This window comes from Lontra canadensis, unplaced genomic scaffold (assembly GCF_010015895.1).
Source record: "Lontra canadensis isolate GAN:19392208 unplaced genomic scaffold, GSC_riverotter_1.0 scaffold9, whole genome shotgun sequence".
Taxonomy (NCBI): domain Eukaryota; kingdom Metazoa; phylum Chordata; class Mammalia; order Carnivora; family Mustelidae; genus Lontra; species Lontra canadensis.
Genome location: NW_022631003.1, coordinates 18,054,497 through 18,072,058, shown reverse-complemented (window position 1 = coordinate 18,072,058; position 17,562 = coordinate 18,054,497). Strand labels below are relative to the sequence as shown.

General features: G+C 36.1%; 1 pseudogene; it reads left to right on the top strand.

Moving 5' to 3' along the window:
• Positions 1-737: 737 nt before the first annotated feature.
• On the top strand, positions 738-9,881 carry LOC116866386 (annotated as a pseudogene).
• Positions 9,882-17,562: the final 7,681 nt, after the last annotated feature.

Below are 17,562 nucleotides of genomic sequence, written 5' to 3'. Positions count from 1 at the left end.
GTATACAGAAGTCACCAAATAAAACTAATTTACTGCAGGAATTTCCTGTATATGCTAATAGCATTGTTTAGATTTTGGACAAGTTTAGTGTGCCATGTACCATTTTTTACAATGTACATTATTTCTCTAAAATTTAATGATTTCCAGAATTCTATAATCATTCAATTTGAAAGGTCATTTAATAAGACCTCATCTCCTTTTACTAAGTGTACATAAGACACCAAATAAAACTAATTTACTGTAGGTATTTCCTGCATATTCTAATACCATTATTACTCCAATTACTTTAGAACATTCAATCATTAACCATTCATGGATTTTAAAAATTGTCATAAAAATTAATCTCCTTATTTTCTAATAACAGCATTTTAGTTTTAACCCTGTTATTCTAACAGTGTGTCTATGGAAATTGACTTTAAGCTAATGAGGGCATCATTCTTTGTGAGTTTCTTTATTCCTCACTAATTTGTTGCTTTTCATGGCTACAATCAATAATATTGCAGAAACATAAAATAACACTTTAAGAATCACTTATTCTCTGATGAAACACTTAATTCAAGCTCTGAGAAAATCAGAACCAGAATTTTCATCATTCAACTACAAAGGAGTGTTACCGCTTACCTCACACTCCACCCAGTGTGACTCTAGGAGCGCTCTTGTCATTACCTAGACCGTTTGTCAACTGCATCAGTCCAGTTTTCATATAGCACAGGCCCTGAGATCTCTCAGCTGCTGAGATGAATAATCAAAGAGAAAACCTCTCAGAACCAAATCTGGTTAAGAACTCAAGAAGACAACAGTCGAAAGGTAAGTGCACTAAAAGCTCTAATTCAGTAACTGAGCAGGGAATCGTCTGTGCAGAATTAAATCTTCAAAATGCTTCTGAAGACCTGCAAGGGAATGACAAGAACTACCACTGCAAAAATAAAGCACACAGTAAGGCACAAGGCACAACTATTCTACGATGTGAACTTGGGGTGCAGATGTGTGGGGAAGAGTAGGGAATGATCTCACATATTTTCATTTGTGTGTGAGAGCTTAAAGTTGGAATAGGGTATTTTCATTGATATCTGAGGACTAACTTTACTCAGTCATTTCTGTAATTCAGTCTTTGACCAACAAACAACTCATGGAGCATTGTGTTTAATGAAAATTAAATGACATATGGCCAGAAAGATTACAATGGTAGATAGGGGTTTGTTGTCCATGTTTATACCTATGATTCCCTGTGCATCTTTGGTTCTCTTGTATGTAAACTGTCTAAACTTTAGTCTTCATCCATCCATCCTCTTTCACTGTTTCATTTCTCTCCCCACAGATTTGCCGTCATTTCTAGAGAAGCTCATTGCTGGGATTTTGGGAATCACCTGCCTTGTCTTGACGTATATTGTAGCAAGAATGATAAGTTCTCTTCCCTGTGAGTAAATCTTTGAATGACTATGAGAAATCTTTTCATTTTAATGATCATCAGTGCCTCTAAGCATTACAAGTATGAAGGAGTGGAACTTTCCTTTTCATGTATGCGTTTAGACTAAATGTGGAATGTTTTTTCTGAATTTTTCAAAAGTATAAATAACAATGATTGTAGAAAATATACATATATACATAATTGAAAAACACAAGTTAATTCTTGACACTGGCTAAACGAAATACTCTTAAGAGTTGCCGATGTTTGGTTGTTTAAGGTTTTGGATTGATTCACCCTCAAATATTAATGATACTGTTAATTGTAGTAAGTCAATTTTATTCCAGAATATTCTAATCTTAAAACATACACCAAGTTTCAAATGGAAAAACTAGAATTATTACAAGGATTAATTTTTATTTTTAGGTAGTGGAACACCACAGCAGAACAATTCATACCCTATTACAAGAATCCAGAAATGTATGTAATGATTTTCATAGTTCTGACAGAAGTAGAGTTTATATTTTGTCTCCATCTAGGCTGTGAAGAATCATCATAGAGTTTGAGGGGAAACATATATTATAAAATTCAGAAAATAGATGTTAATAAGTAATGATTATAAGAGAGTATTCTTTCTTATGCAACAATATGAAGAAATCCTCATTTAAAATTACCATACCCATTGGGCATCTGAGTGGCTCAGTTGGTTAAACACCTGCCTTCGGCCCAGGTCATGATCCCGGAGTCCTGGAATCTAGTCCCACATCAGGCCCCGAGATCCAAAGGGAGTCTGCTTCTCCCTCTGTCCTACTCCTCTCTCATGCTCTCTCTCACTGTCTCTCTCTCAAATAAATTAAAAAAAAAATCTTTAAAATTACCATACTCATTGTTACCAATTGCTTCAAATTTCCTCCTGCTATGACATGATAAGAGATAAATCATTATGTAATTCCAAAAAAGTGGTTTCGCTCAATGACTCAAATGACATGTAGATATGGACTTTTTGTGTGTTTGCCTTTTATGGGCACATAAATTAGGGGAGGGAAGCCTGACTCTTTTGGGAGTGTGTGTGTGTTTTATTTTTGCCAGCTGTGAGGGTGCATGGATGTCATATACATATGTGTATACATATGCAATTTGTAAATTTGCAATTTTTAAAATTTGAAACTTTTTGGATAATATCTCATAATCTTTCTTTAGTTGATCCATGTGGTCATTGTCCAAAAGAGTGGATTACATATTCCAACAATTGTTATTACATTAGCACTGAAAGAAAATCATGGAATGAGAGTTTGTTGTCCTGTGTTTCTTTTTTTTTTTTTTTTAAAGATTTTATTTATTTCGTTGACAGAGATAGATCACAAGTAGGCAGAGAGGCAGGCAGAGAGAGAGGGGGAAGCAGGCTCCCCCCCGAGCAGAGATCCCGATGCAGGGCTTGATCCCAGGACCCTGAGATCATGACCTGAGCTGAAGGCAGAGGCTTTAACCCACTGAGCCACCCAGGCACCCTTGTCCTATGTTTCTAAGAACTCTACCCAGCTCTACATAGAGAATGAAGAAGAAATGCTAAGATTTCAAATGTTTCCAGTTTTTACTGAAAGCCTACCAGTTAATATATTTGTAGAGGGCACTGGGTGGCTCAGTTGGTTAACCACCTGCCTTCAGCTAAGGTCATGATCCCAGAGTCCTGGGATCTAGACCCACATCAGGCTCCCAGCTCCACGGGGAGTCTGCTTCTCCTTCTGATCACCGCTCTCATGCTCTCTCTCTCTCACTATCTTTCTCTCAAATGGATAAATAAAATCTTTAAATATATATATATATATATATATATATATATGTAGAGTTCACCCATATTTTGTTCATATTTCTAGTTTATTTATTTTAACATCTGTTAGTATTCCACAGTTTGACTCTGTGATATTTTATTTATATTTTTATACCTTTAAGGTACATTTGATATTTTCCTGGTCTTGCTTTTCATAGAAAACCATGCTTCCAAAGATGCTCTTTTGCCTGAAATAACCTTACTATTTAATTTTACCATTATTATCAAAAAACTAAATATATGATTGTGCAATTGATCAGAAAGTAGCTACAACCATGTAATTACAAATCAGAGCATGAAAGAGGAGTTTAGAACCTCTAGGAGCCCTGCCCACTTTAATATTATGAAATTTTTGATTATTTTTGGACTTCAGTAATGAAATCATGCAGCATGCGTTTTTATGTGTGTCTCCTTTCACTCATCTGATATTTGTATTCCATGTATATTATCGCATTTGTCTGTAGTTTGTGAATTTTTACTGCTGCTGTCTTGTATGAATAGGACCTTCTGAAGATCTACCCTCAGAAATTTAGTTCCTTTTTAGAATGTGGGCATTATGAAAAATTTTTTTTATGAAAAGTCTTTTCTATGTCTTTTAAAAAATATTAGATAGTTTATTTATTTGAGTGAGAGAGGGTGTTGGGAAGGGCAGATGGAGAGGGAGAGGCAGAAAATCTCAAGCAGACTCTGTGCTGAGCACAGAGCCCAGCTCAGAGCTGGATCTCATGACCCTGAGCTCATGACCTGAGCTGAAAACAAGAGTCAGACCCTTAACCAACTGAGCCACCCACTCACCCCAGCCTTTATATCTTTTTTTCTTACAAATTGTATTTATAATAACTTATTATACCTAACCACATAGAATATAGTATATTTATGGATCGTAAATATTGCATTTGTCATAACAAAAAATTAATGTATAATATACATGATAATTGTATTAACATACAATTATAATACATTTTCTTCTTCATTAGTATGAAATTGCATGCTCAAAGTTTTTTGTGTTGTTCAGCATGTTTAATTATCCATACACTTTTCTAGTTTATTGCATAAATACACATTGTACAGAAGAGTTCTTTTATCCAAAACTCAATAGTCTCAGAAAAATTAATACAATAAGTTCTGGTGGTCATATAACAGTATCATTTTTGTGGGCTGTGAATCATTTGGACATTCTCCTCAGTGAGGATGAGAAGTACTCAAGTGTGTCTCTTGTTCATTTCTCCTAGATGGTGTTTTCTTTTCCCTTCTAAGACCTTGTCGTATTTTAGATATGAGAGCTTTTTTGAGTTTATGAGGTGGAAATAGCTGTGACTTGCATTTTTATTGCCCTATTGAAGTCTTTTAATGACCAAAATTTTAATGTTACCATGGTCCAATTGATTATTCTGGGTGTTAGTGATTATTTTGGACCTATTTCAAAAGTTGGTCAAAGTTTTTGAATATAATTTCCTATATTACCTCCTGGATTTACCTTTCTCTTTTTTTTTTTAAGATTTTATTTATTAATTTTACAGACAGAGATCACAAGTAGGCAGAGGCAGGCAGAGAGCGGGGGAAGCAGGCTCCCGACTGAGCAGAGAGTCCAATGTGGGGCTCAATCCCAGGAACCTGGGATCATGACCTGAGCCAAAGGCAGAGGCTTTAACCCACAGATCCACCCAGGTGCCCCTGGGTTTACCTTTTTTTGTTTCTTTATTTTTTAACTTTTAATTAAGGTTTATTTATTTTTTGTGATGCTGTGTTTATGATGCTCTGAGATAAAAGTGAAGGTTACACTTTTCTACATCATGACCTATTGATAGAGCATAAATTACAGTACTGTAGATCTTTTCTTCATACATAACTTTATACATATAAATTTTTATATATGTCATATATGTTCTAATCTGCTTTCTGTAAATAGTATAAATATTAGATATCCCTGTATAGATAATTATATACACATATATCAGTCTACACAGTTTATCACAACCCACAGCACTTTGAGTAAAATGTAGAGCCTTTCCTTCCTTTATGTCCCTTTACTGTGTCTCATTTCTACTATAATTGTCTTAAATGTTTCTCTAGTTACATTGAGAATCACATGGATGTTATAATTTGGCTTCAACTGATGATTTTGCTTCAAATATCAAAGAATTTAGATAACACAAGAGGTGAAGCAAAGTCCAATAGACCTAAGAATGATAGTTTTATTCTTTTGTTGTCTCCTTCTTCCTGATGATTCAAGATTCCTTCTTTTATCATTTAATTTTTGTTTAGATAATTCCCTTTAGCAATTCTTTCAGAGACAGTCTGGTGTTGACACATCTTCTTAGTTTTCCCTTATCTCAGAATGTCTTGATTTCCCCTGCATTCCTGAGTGATATTTTTGTTGGATAGTCAATGTTTTTTTATTGGAATAATGCACTTAGTATCTAAAATTTTCTCTCTTCCTAGCATTTTTTTACATTATTTTGACGAAGAGAAAAAAATATTTTGGAGGCAGTTGTCTGTAACACTTGGTCTCTATAAGTTGCCAGCCTCTCTGGCACCAGTCTGGGACATGTGAGGGAAAGAAAAATTCTAGGGAACTCACCACCATGTCATTCCTTGGGTCTGGAGTGCCTGATTCTGTTAGCTTTTTCATCACCTGTCTGAATCTTCTTATGTTGTCTTGTATTTAATGCCTGGGGTGGGGTAGCTCTATTTGGTGGGAGAAATAGGGACATCTGGTCTACAGTTATTTTTTTTTTAAATTTGAATTTTCCTAAGACTAATAGTGTTGGGCATCTTTTACTGTATTCATTTGCCTCCCATATATGTTTTTTAATGAAGTTATCTATTGAAATATTTTGCTTATATTGTTTTATATTTTTAGTTTCTGTTACTGTATTTTGAGAATAATCCCTTATGTGTCTTGGTAGTAAGGCTTTTATTAAATGTATGATTTGCAAATATTTCTTCCCAAGGCTATGACTTATCTTTCTTTTCTCTTCAAAAAGTAGAAATTATCCTGATCAACTACACTTCATTATTTTGTCCTTTTATGGATCATGTGTTTGGTGTTCTAAGAAATGTTTGCCCAACTTTAGGCCATGCATATTTTCTCATACATCTTCTTGAAATTTTATAATTTACACTTAAAGATGATCAATTTTTTAACATTTTTGTGCACAGTATAAAGTATATATTTATTAATGCTATGAATACTCCATTGTTTCCACAACATTGCTGAAAAACCTTACTTCTACACCAAATGACTTTGCATCATGTTGAAATCTGTATTCCATATGTATGCTGCTATAATTTTTGCACTTTATAATCTATTTTACTAAACTCATTATGTATTTTATCAGTTGCCTTCTGCAACAGAGATATCACATCATTTGACTTTCTTTACTCTGCTAATGTGACAGGTTAAGTTTATGGCATTTCAAATGTAAATTCAGGATGGTATTGCTTCAATAAATCTATTTATATCATAGCCCATTATTTTTACATATTGTCTGAATGTATTTGCGATTGCATAACATGTAATTTCCTTTCTTTTAATATTCCCATCAAAATGCACGTCACATATTTTATTAGCTTCTTCTTACACCGTACAAGGGTCTTTTGGTTTTTAATTGTCACACATTTTCTTCATTCATAAGCACCTAACTATTCTGTAACCGAGTGCAAAAAGCTTTCTGAGTGACAGATAAAAATGTATTAGATGTTGTAAGATACTTCTGATATTTTTATTTCTTTTGGACTTGGTTGACACAAGTTGTATTTGGTAGGATTTTTTTCAATTTTACATCTAGTTTTAAATATATTTGCATATTTTCATAATATTCTCTTATACATTTGTTGTGGTATAATGTACGTACAGATGGATGCCCATAGGATACTTGCCAACTGATGGCTGCATTTTCAAGTGTCACCATCGCCTGGAATGTGAAAATGAATTTTACCGGTACTGCAAAATGCCCCTTCCGTGTTCTCTGCATTTTAAAAAGTATTTATATAAATGGAATAATACAGTATGCATATTTTATTCTTGGAATTTTCAGGGGAAGCTAAACTTGTGTGCTTCATCCATATAGTTGCATGAAGATGTAAACTGTCCAAACTCCTTGCTATTCCATTGTTGGATTCTACTATAATCAGAATCCATTCTATTGTTGACTTCCTTGGATATTTGGGTATTCGATCTATTTGGGGATACCATGAGTCATTCTACTACACATATCTCACAATCACCCTTCAGCTAAGTACATGTTTATCATATCTTCTTTCTCTAATTTTATTTGGCTCTTTTCTTTATAGTTTCTTGAGAGGGAGCTACTCAGATCATGCATTTTATAACATTCTTCTTTTTGAGTATAAATGACAAAGCTACAAATTGTGTCTACACACTACTTTCGTTCCCCCATAAGAGTTTTGGTATGTTCTCAGTTTAGTATCATCCAGTGCAAGATATTTTCAAAGATTCCATCCTTGAATTGGAAAATTTTCAGAAATGGTTTACTTTCCACATATTTCGGAATTTCCCACATTTCTTTCTGTTGTTGCTTCTAATGTGTTCCTTTGTCTTCAGAGGCTATACTTTGAAATTTTACATCTTTTAAATGTTTGATCCCTGTTTATGACCTAGACTCCTTTCTATATATGTCAGTTATGTCAAGCTGGTTCCTATACTTTGACGGTCTTCCATAGGGCTCCTGGTTTGGTGATTGTCTGGAAGAAGTTTTAAACCTTCAACTCTGCTCATTGAGTTATGTATCCTTCCATTTCTGCCATTTTCTATTGCATTTGTTTGAGGCCTGGATTCTGTTGTCAGGTGAATAATCTATGTTTATCATTGCTTTATCTTCCTCTTATATTGAGAAACTTAACATGTTGAAATGTTTCCTTTAATTTCTAATAATAGTTCTTGTTTTAACAGCTACTTTGGTATAGAATAGGCATTTTTGTTCACTTACAAGGTTACTGTTAGTCAGGTATATCTGTGGCTAATCTTTTCTTACATCTATTTGTGCCTTTGACTCTGAAGTGTGTCTGTTACAGAAAGCATGTAGATGGATCTTACTTTTATATTCGAGATGACAATTCTATCTTTTGACTAAAATATTTATTTTATTCACATAAGTGTGATTATTGGGATAGTTGGATTTAGATCTGCCATTTTGTTATTTATTATATCTTGGTTTCACCTCCCAAGTTATCTGACATCTTTTGTATTAAGTATATATTATTTTAGTGTTCCATTTTTATTCCTCTATTAATGTCTTAGTTCTACTCCTTTTTTTTTTTTAATGTTCAGTTAGCCAACATACAGTACACCATTAGTTTTTGATGTAGTGTTCAATGCTGGGAATGGCCAGCAATCCCTGTACCAGTGGATGAAAAATTACTCCAAATTTTGCTGTGAAAGAGAAGAGAAGGCAAAAGGGTCAATGCTCAGAGATGAAGATTCTTTGCTCTTCTTTGCTCCCACTTTTATTGGTCCTTCAGTATAATCACAAATCCTTATCACTGTTTCTTAGGCACAGGATGTGTGACAAGGGGTCTTACTGAAAGTAGGAGGATCTGTTTACAGGAAAGATGAGATATGCTAATCTGCATGTTCTATGAATTCTGCTAAACATAGTCTAAGGGACAATGCATACATCACAGAGCAGCTGTTTGGGCTAAGAAAGCTTCCAGAAGACAACCCCCCAGGCATTCCAACATCAGAGTGGTCACACAGGCCTTGCCATTCCAAAGACCCACACCCTTCTCAGAAACCTTCCTTCACCCTCAGCAGCCTCTGTGTTAACATTTTACTAAGCCAGGTATTATGGCTGATTTCGTGTTCTACATTAACCCCAACAGTTCAACGATTCATTATTTGCCTATAGCACTCAGTGCTCTCATCACAACACCTCCTTAATACGCATCATCTGGTTACCTCATCCCCCCACCATCCCCTTGTAACCCTCAGTTTGTTTCCCAGAGTCCAGAGTCTCTCATGGTTTGTCTCCTCCAATTTCTGCCCATTCAATTTTTTCCCTTCTTTCTCTGCACTATTCCTTATGTTCCACATATGAATGAGACCTTATGAAAATTGTTTTTCTCTGCTTGACTTATTTTACTTACCTATATTCTTAAACTATTTCCTTGGTAGTAAGTGTAGGTATCACAAATATATCTTCTGTTTGTTTTTATTGAAATACAATTGACATATAGTAGTCTATAAATTTAAGGCATACATTGTGTTCATTTGATACATTATGTATTGCAGTATGATCACTGTAATTATGTTAGATTATATTTTGACCGAGTGCTGGCTGGTCATAGCCATGTGTCAGGACCCAGAGAGCTGGTCATGGGCTCTATCAGCATAGCCTCCAAAGGCAGTTTAAGCTGTGAAATGGGAACTGAGTGTCTTGGGATGCAACAGTACAGTAACAGCAATGAGGACTCAGAGCCCTGCTATGGGGCCTAAGAGATGGGGCTCAAGGCACTGGCTGCTTGGCCCTAGCAATGATGGGTCAGTATTGAACTTCCATAGGTGAAGGACAGGGTCCAAGCCGCAGCAGCCTGGTGTTAGCAATGGCAGTTCAGAGTCCAGGCCCGGGATGGGAGTGTGGTTCAGAGCAGCAGGAGCACCTTTTCAGTGAAGACACAGAGGCTTGACATGGACCCAGTGGGTGGGACTCAGCGGAGCAGCAGCATCTACCACTATTGGCTGCCAAAGCATGTCTTAGGACTTGGTGGCAGGGCTAAGGGTAGCAGAGGTTGCCCAGTAATGCTGAGACAGAGCCCCAGTCTGGACCACGGGGGCCAAAAACCACAGGCAGCTCTAATCTTATATATGCTGAGATGTTATGGTGCCCAAACCTAAGAGTAGCAACTGGGGTCCCTGAAGGCAGGTCTCACAGTAGCAACAGCTCCAGCCTCTGGGAGTAGATGCAGTGTGGGGCCCTCTGGGGTGTTCCATCAATCAGGATCAGCATTGGTGGGCACTTCTGATGCAAAAACTGTGACATCCCTGAAGGTGAAACTTCCTGTACTCTCCTGCTCTCCTTCTCTCCATGTGGTGACTTCCTCTGAGGGGATTCCTGCAGGGGTGAATCACTCCCAAATGGAGGGTTGGGGAATACAAGCAAAATGCTTGCTTTACTCTCTGTGGCGCCATCCTGGACTTTTGACCTCTATCAGGTTTTTGCTGCTTCTTTGTTTAGAGCTTTTCCTGAGCTGTTTTTAGTATGTTGTTTAGTGATTGTTCTTATTATTTGTTGTGAGGCAGATTAGCATTGGGACCTCCTAGTTCTCCATCTTGCTGATGGGACTCTTCACACATATATTATTAACTGGTCGCCATCTACTTCAAATGAATTCTGACTAAATTCTGATAAGATATATTAAATGGACAGTAACATAACCCATTTCCTGACCCTAATTATTACAGGTATGCCTCAGCTTTTCCAAACATTTGCATTATGTTACTTTACTTTTATGAAAAACCTAGGGTAATACCAGTTTTTGCTAAGCAACAGAAATCTGAAGGGGATTTTTGCTTTTAGGCAAAAAACAAAAAGTGAAAATTGTGCTTAGTGCTAGGTTTTCTGTTATAGAGGCAGCTCACACCCCAAGCACTGAGAGTGACCCCGTCAGGATCCTTCCTCAGAAACTATACTCAGCATCTCCCAACAAGCATAATTTGGAATGGTGTTTTGAGTCCTGTGTTTCATCTTAGTTTATTTTGTGTAACCATTAGCAAGATGTGTCGTAAGGCATCACAAAAACCCGAGAAGTTATTGTTTGGATCAGAGAGTGCTCAACAATTTTTCCATATAAATTAATGGTGATTTTTTTCCTTCAATTTACATCATTTCAGCTAAGGAAAACTTTTATAGGAACACTCTACTTTCAGATAGAGCCAAAAATCTGTACTTCTAAACATGTTGTACTGAAGCCAGCTGACACTGGTTTCTGAACACCAGTTACACATGTCTTTTCCTACATTGTGTTCATGATTTCATATTGGTGACTTGAAGCATTCACGGTAATATTTCACACAAAAAATAACAAATACGAAAAATAATAATGTATCTGGTATACATCCAACTATGTAGTCTTATAATGATGTCTTTAAATAATCTTATCCTTTAAAGCAAATAAAAGTGAATATACACAGATTTAAAAATTTACTGACATATTTACCATTTCCACTGATTTATTCTTTCTTTTGTATATGGGTTAATAATATGTAGCATCATTTACATTTAATGTGAAGAACAATTTTCTACTAAGTAGAAATTCTCTTAAGTTTTGTGTTTGTCTTGGGGTCTTTATGTACCTTCTTTTTTTTTTTTAAAGATTTTTTTATTTATTGAGAGAGACTTAGGGTGAATGCTGGAGAGCAGAGGGGGAGGGAGAAAAAGTCTCAAAGCAAAGTTCATGCTGAGCCTGGAGGCTATCACAGAACTCAATCCCAGGACCCTGATATCATGACCTGAGCTGAAATCAAGACTTGGACACTCAACCTATTGAGCCCCCCCAGGTACTTCTATGAACCCTCTTTTTAGAAAGATGGTTTTGTTGAATTTATAATTCTTGTTCTACAAGTCTTTTTACTTTTGTTTGTTTGGTTGTTTGAGGTTTTTGTATATGAGCAAAGTTGTTTTGTTTCTTGTTTTTTTTTTTTTTTTTTCAGTACTTCCAGCTCTGAATGACCTTTCTTATCACTTATTCTTCATTGTTACTGGTGAGAATTCATCTATTAGTCATATTGTTATTTTCCTAAATGTAATAACTAGTTTTTCTCTTGCTGCTGCATGCATAGTGGGTAGACTCTCATTTTCAATATTCCTCAGTGGAGTGTTTCATTTGCTACAGTTAATATAACAATATTGACACATCTTTATCACTCAAAGACTATAGTGGATTTTTTTGTCCATTTTATGAGTTTGGAGAAATATATAATGGCAAGTATCAACCATTATGAAGTTATACAGAATAGTTTTGCTGCCTTAAAATCCTCGCTTCACCTATCCATCTTTCCTTCTGGCTAAACCCTTTTAAACACTGATCTTTTCAACTGTATCCAGAGTTAGTTTTTTCCAGACTATCATCTAGTGGGAATCATACACTCTCTCACATTTTACATTACATTTAACTATACCACACATCTTCACCAACTTTAAGCACACAGTTTGGGAGCAATAAGTATATTCACGTTGTTGTCCAGCAGATCTACAGAACTTTCACCTTGTCAAACTGGAACTCTCTACTCACTGAACAATAATTTCCTTTCTATACTTTTCCCTCAATCACTATTCTTCTTTCTGTTTCTCTCAGTTTGACTACTTTAGATACTTCATATAAGTGGAACCATGCATCTTGTGCGCGTGTCTTGTGTGTGTTTGTGTGTGTGGGTAGTTTATTTCATTTAACACAAAGTCCTGAAGTTTCACTCATATGATAGAATTTTCTTCCTTTTTGAGGCTGAATATTATTATGCTGTCATGTGTGTCTTATGTTTTCTTGATCCATGCCTCCCTCAGTGGACACATGGGCTGCTTCTACCACTTGGTCTTGTGAATAGTGCTGCAGTGAGCATGGGTGCACAGAGAGCTTTTTGAGATCTTGCTTCCAATTCTTTTAGATATTTTCCTACATGTGGGATTGCTGATTCATTTAATTTCTTAAAGAAGTTCCATACACTTCTTCACAATGGTTGACCAATTAGTACTTCTAACAACAGTGTACAAGGGTCCTCTATTTCCTCCTTGTCACTGACATTTTTTTTTTATAGTATCCATCCTAAGGAGTATGAGGAGATATCATATTGTGGTTTTTATTTGCATTTCTCTGATTATTAGGGATATTAAGCATCTTTTCATAAGCTTTTTGACCATTTGTGTATTTTCTTTGGGAAAAAAAAAGTTTATTCAATTCCTTTGCTCATTTTTAATTTAATTTAATTTTATTTTTTGAAGATTTTACCTGACATGGAGAGAGAGACCACAAGGGAGGGAACACAAGGGAGTGGGAGAAGAGAAACAGGCTTCCTGCAGAGCCGGTAGTCCTACTCAGGGCTCGATGCCAGGACCCTGGGATCATGACCCGAGCCAAATGCAGACGCTTAACGACTGACCAACTCAGGTGCCCCATCTTTGCCTATTTTTAATTGGGTTATTTGGTTTTGTTGTTTTTACTGACTTGTTGTATTTTTTATATACTTTGCATATGAACCCCTTCTCTGATGTATGATTTGCAAGCATTTTGTCCCATTCTGTCCTTTTATTCTGGTGATCATGCCCTTCAATGCACAAAAATGTTTTGATGTTCCACATTTGCCTACAGGGGACTTTTCCTTTGTGGTCAGAGGTTTTGGTGGCATACCCAAGAAATCATTGCCAAACATAATGTTCACTTTTCTCCATGATTTCTTCAAGGAATATAATAGTGTTACATCTTATGTTTAGGTCTTCAGTCCATTCTGAGTTAACTTTTGTACATGGTGTAAATGTTAGCCTCCATCTTCATTCTTTTACATGTGAACAGTCAATTTCCCATCATCATTTATGAAAGATCCTGTCCTTTCCCTATTGAATTGACTTGGCACCTTTATAAAAAATGAATATATGTGGATTATGTGTCTGGATGTATTTTGAAGATTGGTTCTATACAGGATTTAGGGCCTGGGGCTTTTCATTCCTTTGTTTTGAGGATTGTATCCTCCTCCGGTCTAAATAGTGTGTAGGACAGTTACGGAATCTGTGGTAGATGATGTGGTCTAAGGCTGCAGGAGTGGAGGATATTATCACCCATTCCCTGATGTTCACACTGACTTAAGTCACCTCATAATCTACCCTGTTCCCTCAAGAGCATTTCTTTGTCTGGGTTTGCAAATGATTTTTGCTCGTGTCATCATGACATCTTGAGATGTGGATTTGTAGTGTTCATCTTATTAGTAATTTCCTAGCCTGTGGTGTCCATAAATATTTTTTTAAATATTTAATAAGTTGTACATTCATCATGACTTAAGATTGTTGTTCAGCTTTTTCCTGCCTCTGTTTTTCTCAGTTTGTACTCAGATCTATGCTGGATTTCCTGAAGCTGTTTTGAAGATCTATGAACTCTATTAATTTTTCTCTCTTTTTTCTCTCTCATCTTATAGGATGAATAAATTCTGTTACTCATTCCTCAATTTCATCAACTCTTTCTTCTGCATATCACATTTTCTGTAGAGACAATAAGTGAACTTTTCGTTTCAAGTATGCAAGTAACTCAGAATTTTCTGAGGTTTATTCATATAGTTTTATTTTTCTATTGCTATTTCCTACTTGCTATGTTGCTGCTATCATATATTCACTTTATTTGAACATTGTTTCTTTATAATTTACATTATTTATAAATATTACTTTAAAATACTTTTTCTAATAAATGTAATATCTTATCCCAGTAGAAATTTTTATTGGCCTATGCTTTCTTTTAATAGGGAGATATTTTCCAGTATTTCTTTAAGTGTCTTAATTCTTTTTAAAAATATATTTACTTTATTTTAGAGACAGAGTGAGAGACAGAGAGAGAGAGAGAGAGAAAGAAAGAAAGAGAGTGCAAGTTGGGGGAGGAGCAGAGGAGAGGGACAGAGAGAATCCCAAGCAGACTCCATGCTGCCATGGAACCTGATGTGGTGCTCAACTCCAGGACCCGAAAATCAAGACCTGAGCCAAAATCAAGGGTTGGCTGCTTAACCAAAAGAGTCACTCAGGTGCCCCATTTCTTAATTTTCTTGGCAGACATTTTTGATAACATAGTTTACTGAACATTCATCCTATTTTACTTTTCTTAGATTTATTATTTTCTTATAAGTTGCATAAACTTTACTGCAGAATCTTCTCTAAAGTTGGCCTCCTGATATTTTTAGCTCAGTTTTTCCAAATTTGTATTGTTTACCTTTTTTTAGCCTATCTCCCTGGGTATGATCATTGTGATTTTTTTAGTTTAGAAATGAACCACCAAATTTCTAAAGACTGTGCTCAAATACTGCACGCAAGTCAGCAGAGCTTCCACCCTCTGCCATGTGATATGTGTGGGTGTGTGTGAGTCTGTGTGTGTGTGAGAGAGAGTGTAGGGAGTCCTCATAACTTTCCAACAGTTCTCAAGACTCCTTCAGCTTTTACTTTCTTCTAGGTGCACCTTGGTCTCCTCTCCCCATTCCCATATTTTTTCCATCAGCCAGGAGTGTGTAGAGAGCTAATGTCATCTCTTCAGTTCTACTTTACCTTAGAGTACCTTCTCATTATACTTATGGGGGTCACAATGCTTGACAAAAAACTACAACCTCTGGCTAGTAAAAGTATGGGTTTTCCTCATTCATACCAAGCGAAATCATGAGCTGAAAAGTCAGTGGGATATTTCAGTCCTTTCCCCGCTGTTAACTGAGTCTCCCCTGTGGCACCAGCACCATTGCTTTCTGCAACTTCTCCAAATTGTGTACTCACAAGCTTCTGGATGACTGAGCTATGGTGGGTGGGTAGGGAGGCATGGGATCAGTGCTGGGCAAGAGGACTAGAGATGTGCTTCTTCTTACTTGAATCTCTAGGAGATTTTCATAATAGATATTTCACAAAATATTATTAACTCTTGATAAATTATCAGAAACCTGAAATTGTTATTTTTATATGGTTGTCCTCCTCACTTAAGATATTTTTATAACATGTTCAGTGTGTAACACTATATGAAAATGTGAAAGATTTTATAAAGTAAGAAAAAAATAACTGTGGTTGTTATTACAAATTCAAGTAAGAGATTTTATTTGACTTCTTAAAAAAGTGTTTTGTCTTAGGGTTTGCTCGGCCTCTTCACTTGTTCTTCATGGATTAGTGGAGTTTCCCAGAATATCAATATTAATTCACCTCTGTGTCCAAAAGCCTTGGCCTTCTTTCCTAAACCATAAGTTTCTTGACAACTTTTGTATTTTATGCCTTAAGAGGACTAATCTTACAAAGAATCAGTACAGTACGTGAACAATCCTATAACACAATTGTTAAAGTGTTTCCATAGCAGAATGATATGGGAAATATTCAGATTCAGATGTACAACTATTACTTTACATAAGCTGTTTAGTGTCTAAAACATTGTGATTTGTATTTTTAAGAGTAATAAGATATAATTCTCTGTATTTCAGGTCATCAGTTTTTTCAACAAGTGACAAGAATTGTTCATTTTTCAGCTTTGACTCAAACATAAGATCTTTTAAAACTGCTTAGATCTAATAATATATGTTTGTAAGCATTGGGCATTTTAGTTACCTAATTTTGGTAAAACACTAACTCACCATCTATAAAGAAGATATTTCTCATTTCTTCAAAAGGCATACAATTTTCCCAGATATTTTTCAGATACTATTTTTAGAACAATTTTAGGTTCACAACAAAATTGAGAAGAAGGTACAGAGCTATCCTCCATTGTCCCCATATGCACACGTGCATGGCCTTGCCTGTTATCAGCATCATTCACTAGAATGGTTCGTTTGTTACCACGAAGGAACCTGCAGTTTGCATCATAATCACACAAAGCCCAAAGTGTACCTGAGGTTTCCCCCTTGGTGTCATAGAACTGTTTTTCCATCTTAATTTTATTAATGTAAAAAATATATATGCTCATGTACATATTCTACATTTCGTATGCTTTTGTTATTTGTTAAATAATAAAGTACAAATTATAATATCAAACACTGTTATTGTAAAGTCTTCCATAAGGTCATCAATCCACTCATATTTCCAAATCAATTGGTTTGTCCTAGCCCTTAAATGGGCTGCAAGTAAGGGTTGAACAACCCTGGGTGCCAAAATTACCCACCAGAATTGACTCAGGAACAGAAACCAGAGGAAGATTGATGTAAACAATTATTATCCATTTGTGAGGGAAAGCCTACTAAGAGGAAAAGTTCTAAAATGAAGAAAATCATAAAGAATTTCTTAGAGTTAAAGGAGAGTACCCAAGGGAGAGATCACTGGGAAACCACATCTGCTCTCTGGAGAGGGGATTTAGATGTCATTGAAGACAATGCAGCCACACACAGCTTCATGGCAGACATGCTCACTGCATTGACCTGGGACAGGCAGCTCCACAGTCCACAGGCTGAAATTAGTGAGGCTGGATCTCAGGCTGTGACTGGCAGGCAGGAAGAACCCTGTTAGGAGGGATGGAGCAGAGGGCAGGAAGCTTTGACTGGGACTGGCCACAAGTACTTGCTGGAAGCTGAATACACAGGACTTCCTGCCTGCATGCAGCAGATAACCAAGCCATAGCTGCCAAACACCCTGAAAACACTATGAAACCAGAAGAGCCCTTCCTGCTG